This window comes from Impatiens glandulifera, chromosome 1 (genome assembly GCF_907164915.1).
Source record: "Impatiens glandulifera chromosome 1, dImpGla2.1, whole genome shotgun sequence".
NCBI classification, from domain to species: Eukaryota; Viridiplantae; Streptophyta; class Magnoliopsida; order Ericales; family Balsaminaceae; genus Impatiens; species Impatiens glandulifera.
Genome location: NC_061862.1, coordinates 18,216,836 through 18,224,358, shown reverse-complemented (window position 1 = coordinate 18,224,358; position 7,523 = coordinate 18,216,836).

The following is a 7,523-nucleotide window of genomic DNA, read 5'->3' as shown; positions in this document are numbered from 1 at the left end:
CGAGCTGGAAGCGCCTTTTCATAGTGCCGAAATGCAGAATGCCGGAAGTGTTTTCTAGAATGCCGAAATCTGGAAAGTCAGGCACGTGCTTTGTAGAAAGCCGATATCTGAAGTGCCATGCGCGTACTTTGTAGAAAACCGATATCTAGAAAGTCGGACGCGTGTTTTGTAGAAAGCCGATATTTGGAAAGTCGGACGCGTGCTTTATAAAAAGCTGATATCTGGAAAGTCGGACGTGTGCTTTGTAGAAAGCCGATATCTGGAGTGCCAGACGCGTGCTTTGTAGAAAGTCGAACGTGTCCAGAAGCCGATTTGGTCCAAATGCCGATTTGTACCAAATATCGATTTGTACCAAATGTCGATATGGTTCAAATGCCGATTTCTTCAAAAGTTGATTATGTACATAGAGCCAATTCCTCTTTTCTCAAATAATTGATATGTTGTAATGCCGATATGTACATAGAGCCGATTCCGCTTTTCTCAAATAATCAATATGTTGTAATGTCGATATGTACATAGAGTCGATTCTGCTTTTCTCAAATAACCGATATGTTGTAATGTCGATATGTACATAGTGCTGATTCCGCTTTTCTCAAATAACCGATATGTTGTAATGTCGATATGTACATAGAGCCGATTTTCTGAAAATGTTGATTTTGTTAATTTGTAAGATGTCGGTCATGCTTTGACAAAGCTGACTTAAATTTGAATATTGGTCTGATTTAATCTGCACATGATTATTTTGACACAGTTAGGTTTTTATTTAAATAGTTAATTAATATTACTACTTCATTAACTATTTTTACTTATCAAAATTAATAATTAACTATTATTTTCTTTAATATAATTCATCAAATTATTAATGTATAACCTTGTAGAACCCAATTATAATAGTTATTAATCGTAGTTGACTTTTAGTAAAGTATTTGTAACTTCTAAAATATTTGGATTAAATTATCTATAATAATTTTCTTATCCAAAGTTAGTCATTGCACATACATATATCCATTGTTTTGAAAACACCGTTAGTTGTTTTTTTTTTTTTTTTTTTACTTTGGTCTGACCGGTCCAACTGGAGTCCGGAACTTTTAGGGAAATGATCAATTTAACTGACCCGCAAAGCCATCGCAAATGAAGATTGATGGAAAAAAAAGGACGGGTGTTTCCTATTTTTTTTAGTATCGATGCATAAAAATGTTCTTAATTATATGCATATCAGTATCGGATCAGCGTTAGAGGATTTCGGATATGGTCAATGTTGTTATCGACCAATCCACCAACAATTAGTATGAGAGAGAATTCCTCCGCTACACCATGTTCATCCCCAAGATAACCGATTGAAACATTCGAAAGTCGCCGCCTCTCCGGCCAATGGCAACTCACAATTGTCTCCCATTGTCCCAGTAGCCATGTACGGTGCTTTTGGCGCGAAGTCAATTGACGATCTGTTTAAAGATTTTATGGAAGCTATAGGTGGAGCTCAGAAGAAATGAAGAAAATATTCTCGTTATGAGTAGAAGTGAATCTGTTTGACTGGAATTACAATGTGATTGATGGATGAGTGGTTTGATGCGAGAAAATCGCTAAGACATTATATGTTTGTGTGTGATTTTACGGTCACTCCAAAATGTATTATCAAACTAAAATGCAGACTAACCTTTCGAACCGAAAATTTTCGATTCGGATATTCGGTCGAACCGTCCGGTCGGATCGGATTTTGACCTGTTCGAAAGGTAATTTTATTGAAGTTAAATGTCGGAACGTTCATTCACATGTATCGCGGTCCAACCGGTTGGACCGACGATTAAATCGCGTATTTTAAAACTATGTATATCTTACATAAATTTTGTTGAACCGAAATCTCGATATGATATAGCAATATACCAAATATTATATACTAAAGATCTCCCTCCAAAGTTATTTAAATTCCATGTAGTTGTTGTCTTGAAAAGAAAAGGACCGCCTAGGTATAAGAATATCCGGATGCAAAAATTAATTCAATTGACGATGACCATCATGAATAATCTAACTAGTCCCTACCATACCATGATCATATTCCAAGAAATGAAGTGACAATATTGACAACTTTTTAGGTAATTTTGAAAAAAAAAATTATTTTGCTGCAACACATTTTCCTAATTTTGTTTTCCATATATTGATAATAATTATTTGGTCGAACAACAAAATGAAGCATTATCACACACGCATGATGATTCTACCTTCGTAGATGAAGTAGTACCATCCACGGCGAATTCTCTTCATATACCTAAGTTTGAAGAGATTGATGATATGCAAAAACATATAGACAAGTTCAAAAACGACTTATTTGAAGACCAAAAATCATACATATATCTTACCTAAATTTTGGTATACCGAAATCTTGGTATGATATACCAATATACCGAATATTTGCGATATATCGAGAATTTTGTATGATATCGATATTATATCATTCATATCGAAATATATATTTTTTTTTAATCGGAAAAAATCTTAGAATGTAAAACTCGATAATAAATACCTAGAGAGTTTAGTCTGAAAATATTCAGATAAAATAAATGATAAATACTTTTAGAACCTCAAATTTGTTTAGAGAATCAATATTCATTATTCACACATCAAATTATTTAAAGTACTAGTTAAGAAATTCCTTTGGAAAATTTCATCAACTAAATAATCTATTTATCTACCAAATATATTTCAAATTATAATATTCCTTTCATTTAACTCAATACCAAACAAACTTTTAAAATAATAAAGTAATTTGATTAGTTAATTAATTAACAAGGTTTTACCTTGAATTAAAATAATACTTTGCTTTTGTTATAATTCAGGGAAAAAAGTACAATACTTTTCAAACATATTTATTAATCCGAAAACTGAATTTTGACTAGATAGTTTACCTATTAATGAGTCCGTGAATACTATTTGTTTAAATTTTATTCTTCATTAACAATTAATATCCTCTCTCCTACAAGAAGATCTTAATAAATTTCAAATACATACAGTATTTGTATGAGAGTTCTCAGGATTTAAAAAAAAATCTTATATCTGAATACTCTCTTTAGTTACACTGTCATTTTAAATGTTAGTTCAAAGACGGAATTTTCTAAAGGTTAGTTCAAGCCATTATTTTTTTTTTTATGGTATTATAATGAAATGGATTCCCAGGCAATACATAATATGTTACATAAACTCTTTACTTCTTTTTTATGGTGTCAGCTAACTCCGCATCCAACTAAGTCTTTGATAAGAGAAAGGGAAATTCTCACTAGCAACTGTTGGCAAGGCCAACCCTTGCCAACCGAACCGTAGAGTAGGAATAATAAAAACAGTAGAGTAGGAATATTTTATTAGTGTGTATCTTGGGTCTACTTGTTACAAAAAGCGAAAATCCCATTCCAAAACATTCACATAGTCATCCGACAGACATCGAAAAGGGGACGAGATCGAACTGTCTACGAATGGAAGGCGCTGAGCCTCCCCTTTACATGAACGCGAGACGATTCACCATTTCCCTTCCGGTCTAGATCAGGTTTACCAGATGAGGAAGATGTTGTCTTCTATAACATACCAGTTCACGTAGTCAAGAAGTAAGAGAACAAATTGGATTGAGTCTATGAATTAAAAATAGTTAAAATTCTTAATCACTCAATATCTCTCAATTTGAGAGGATCGGTAAATTTATGATATTTATTCTTCTCTTTTTAAATTTGTACTATAAAAACCCATCAGCTACTAAAACATACCTACAGTGAGATTTGTCGCAATTATTAATTAAGGAAATGTTCTAAAAAAAATAGAGGCTATTTATCCACATGTTATTCGTCGCAAAATTAGGAGAGAATTCGTAAAATATTTATTAATTTGTTGAAAAATCATAAAAAAATGAATTAGAAGAAAATTTGTAACAAGTTTTCCCATGAGTTTCTCTTGTGATACTTAGTTAATTAGTATTCAAAATGTTTTTTAATTATTATGCATTTGTGTAAGCAATTATATATTTTTCAAAAAAAATATTTTATTTTTCGACATAAGTTAAAAATATAGATTATAAATTTTAATTTAAATATCATAATTTTTTAGAATATTTTCATATGTATATTGTACTTTCAAGTGTAAATATATTCACTTGTAGACGTAAAGTTTTTCCTTTAATAATATCAATATATCATTAATAACAACATAATATTCCGTGTTATACAATTCACATCTTTAGTAGATTATTTTAATTGTCTTCATGATATATATTTATCACATTTATTTTTAGTCCAATAATAACTTTTTCATATAATTATTACAAAATTTGTTATAAGTCATGTAAAACTTTTTAAAATTTTATTTTTTATCTGTTTAATAAAATCTTCTTGAAGACATTGATTCTTCAATTTTTTATGAAAGTAATGTAAATATAACCGTTTATTGATTTCAAAATTCTCAAATTATTATTATTATAAATTATTATTATTATAAATTATTAGTATACTTATTATTATTATAAATTATTATTATTATAAATTATTATTATTATAAATTATAATTATTATTATAAATTATTAGTATACTTATTATTATTATAAATTATTATTATACTTATTATTATTATTATTATAAATTATTATTATAAATTATTATTATTATTATAAATTATTATTATCATAAATTATTATTATAATAAATTATTATACTTATACTTATTATTATTATAAATTATTATTATTATAAATTATAATAATAATAATAATAATTAATATTATTATTAATATTATTATAAATTATTATTATAAATTATTATTATTATTATTATTATAAATTATTAGTATACTTATTAATATTATTATTATTATAAATTATTATTATTATTTTAAATTATTATTATTATTATAAATTATTATTATTATTATAAATTATTATTATTATAAATTATTAGTATACTTATTATTATTATTATAAATTATTATTATTATTTTAAATTATTATTATTATTATTATAAAATATTATTATTATAAATTATTATAAATTATTATTATTATAAATTATTATTATTATTATAAATTATTATTATTATAAATTATTATTATACTTATTATTATTATTATTATAATAAATTATTATTACTATTAATTATTATTATTATTATTATAAATTATTATTATTATAATAAACTATTATTATAATAAATTATTATTATACTTATTATTATTATTATTGTAAATTATTATTATACTTATTATTATTATTATAAATTATAATAATAATAATTATTATTATTATAAATTATTATTATTATTATAAATAATAATAATTATTATTATTATAAATTATTATTATTGTAAATTATTATTATAAATTATAATAATTATAATTATTATTATTATTATTTTTTATTATAAATTATTATAATGCATATACCTTTTATTATTTATTAAAAATATATAAATATTCGAAATATTTGCTTTTTTAAATTAAATTATTTGGCGTATTTAAATAATTGCAATTTAATTATACCATATCCTTTATAAATTAATTATTTATTATAATCATTTAATTATATCATTTAAAAAAATTTAATTTTCATGTTAAGAGTTTATGTGTTTAATAGTAAGTACCGGTTTTGAATGGGATGGTACATGATATTTATATTTATATTTATATTTATATTTATATTTATATTTATATTTATGACTTATAAATTATTATTAATATTATAAATTATTATTCATATTATAAATTATAATTATAATTATAATTATAATTATAATAATAATTATAATAATAATTATAATAATAATCATAATTTATAATAAAAACAAAATTATAATTATAAATATAATAAATTATAATTATAATAATAAAAATTTATAATTATAATAATAATAAAAATTTATAATATTTATAATAACTTATAATAATTTATAATAAATATAATAATAATAATTACAATAATAATAATAATTTATAATATTAATAATAACTTATAATAATAATAATAATTTATAATAATAATAATAATATTAATAATATTAATAATGATAATAATAATTATTATAATAAAAATAATCATTTATAATAATTATTTACAATAATAATGATAATAATTATAAAAATAATAATAATTTATAATAATAATAATAATTTATAATAATAATAATTTATTATAATAATTTATAATAATAATAATAATTTACAATAATAATAATTTACAATAATAATGATAATAATTATAAAAATAATAATAATTTATAATAATAATAATTTATTATAATATTATTATAATAATTTACAATAATAATAATTTATAATAATAATAATAATAATTTATTATAATAATTTATAATATTAATTTATAATAATAATAATTTATAATAATAATTTACAATAATAATAATTTATAATAATAATTTACAATAATAATAATAATAATTATAAAAATAATAATAATTTATAATAATAATAATTTATAATGATAATAAAATTAATTTACAATAATAATAATTTATTATTATTGTAAATTATTATTATAAATTATTATTCTTATAAATTATTATTATAATAATAATAATTTTAAATAATAATAATTTACAATAATAATGATAATAATTATAAAAATAATAATAATTTATAATAATAAATTATAATAATAATAATAATTTATTATAATAATTTATAATAATAATTCACAATAATAATAATAATTTATAATATTTAATAATTTATAATAATAATTTATAATAATAATTTTCAATAATAATGAGAATAATTATAAAAATAATAATAATTTATAATAATAATAATTTACAATAATAATAATTTATAATAATAATTTATAATTATAATAATTTATTATAATAATTTACAATAATAATTTACAATAATATTAATTTATAATAATAATTTACAATAATAATTTATAATGATAAAAAAAATAATTTACAATAATAATAAATTATTATTACTAATTATTATAATAATAATAATTATTAGAAATTATTATTATTATTATTATTTCACTCCAATTACTAATATATATACTGCTATTATTATAAATTATTAACTTTGTGAGTAAGTCAGAAACTATTTTAGAAAACAGATATTCTAATAATAATTTAAATTAATTACCCATTTTTATTTTAAATAATCTAATATCAAATAAAAATTTAAACTGAGTTTAAACTTAGCAATGCTGCAATAACAATAATTTAACCGAATCATACACAAATGTAACATCTTGAACTATAATAATCTCAAATAATTCAATTTTTATATCTCATAAGATTATTTAAATTTATAACACATGTTATTTCTAAATAATGCAATATCTAACAAATTCTTATTACTTTTTTATTAAGAAACATTGCACCAATAGGTAAACATATTCAAATGACATTGGAATTATAAGAACATGTTTAGTCAAACTGAAATAATTAATTCAAATTAATATTTTGTATTAGCATGGATTTGAATTACGGTATTAATCCGATAAATGTTCTTGTAGGTTATTTCCTTAATAATTAATTATTGG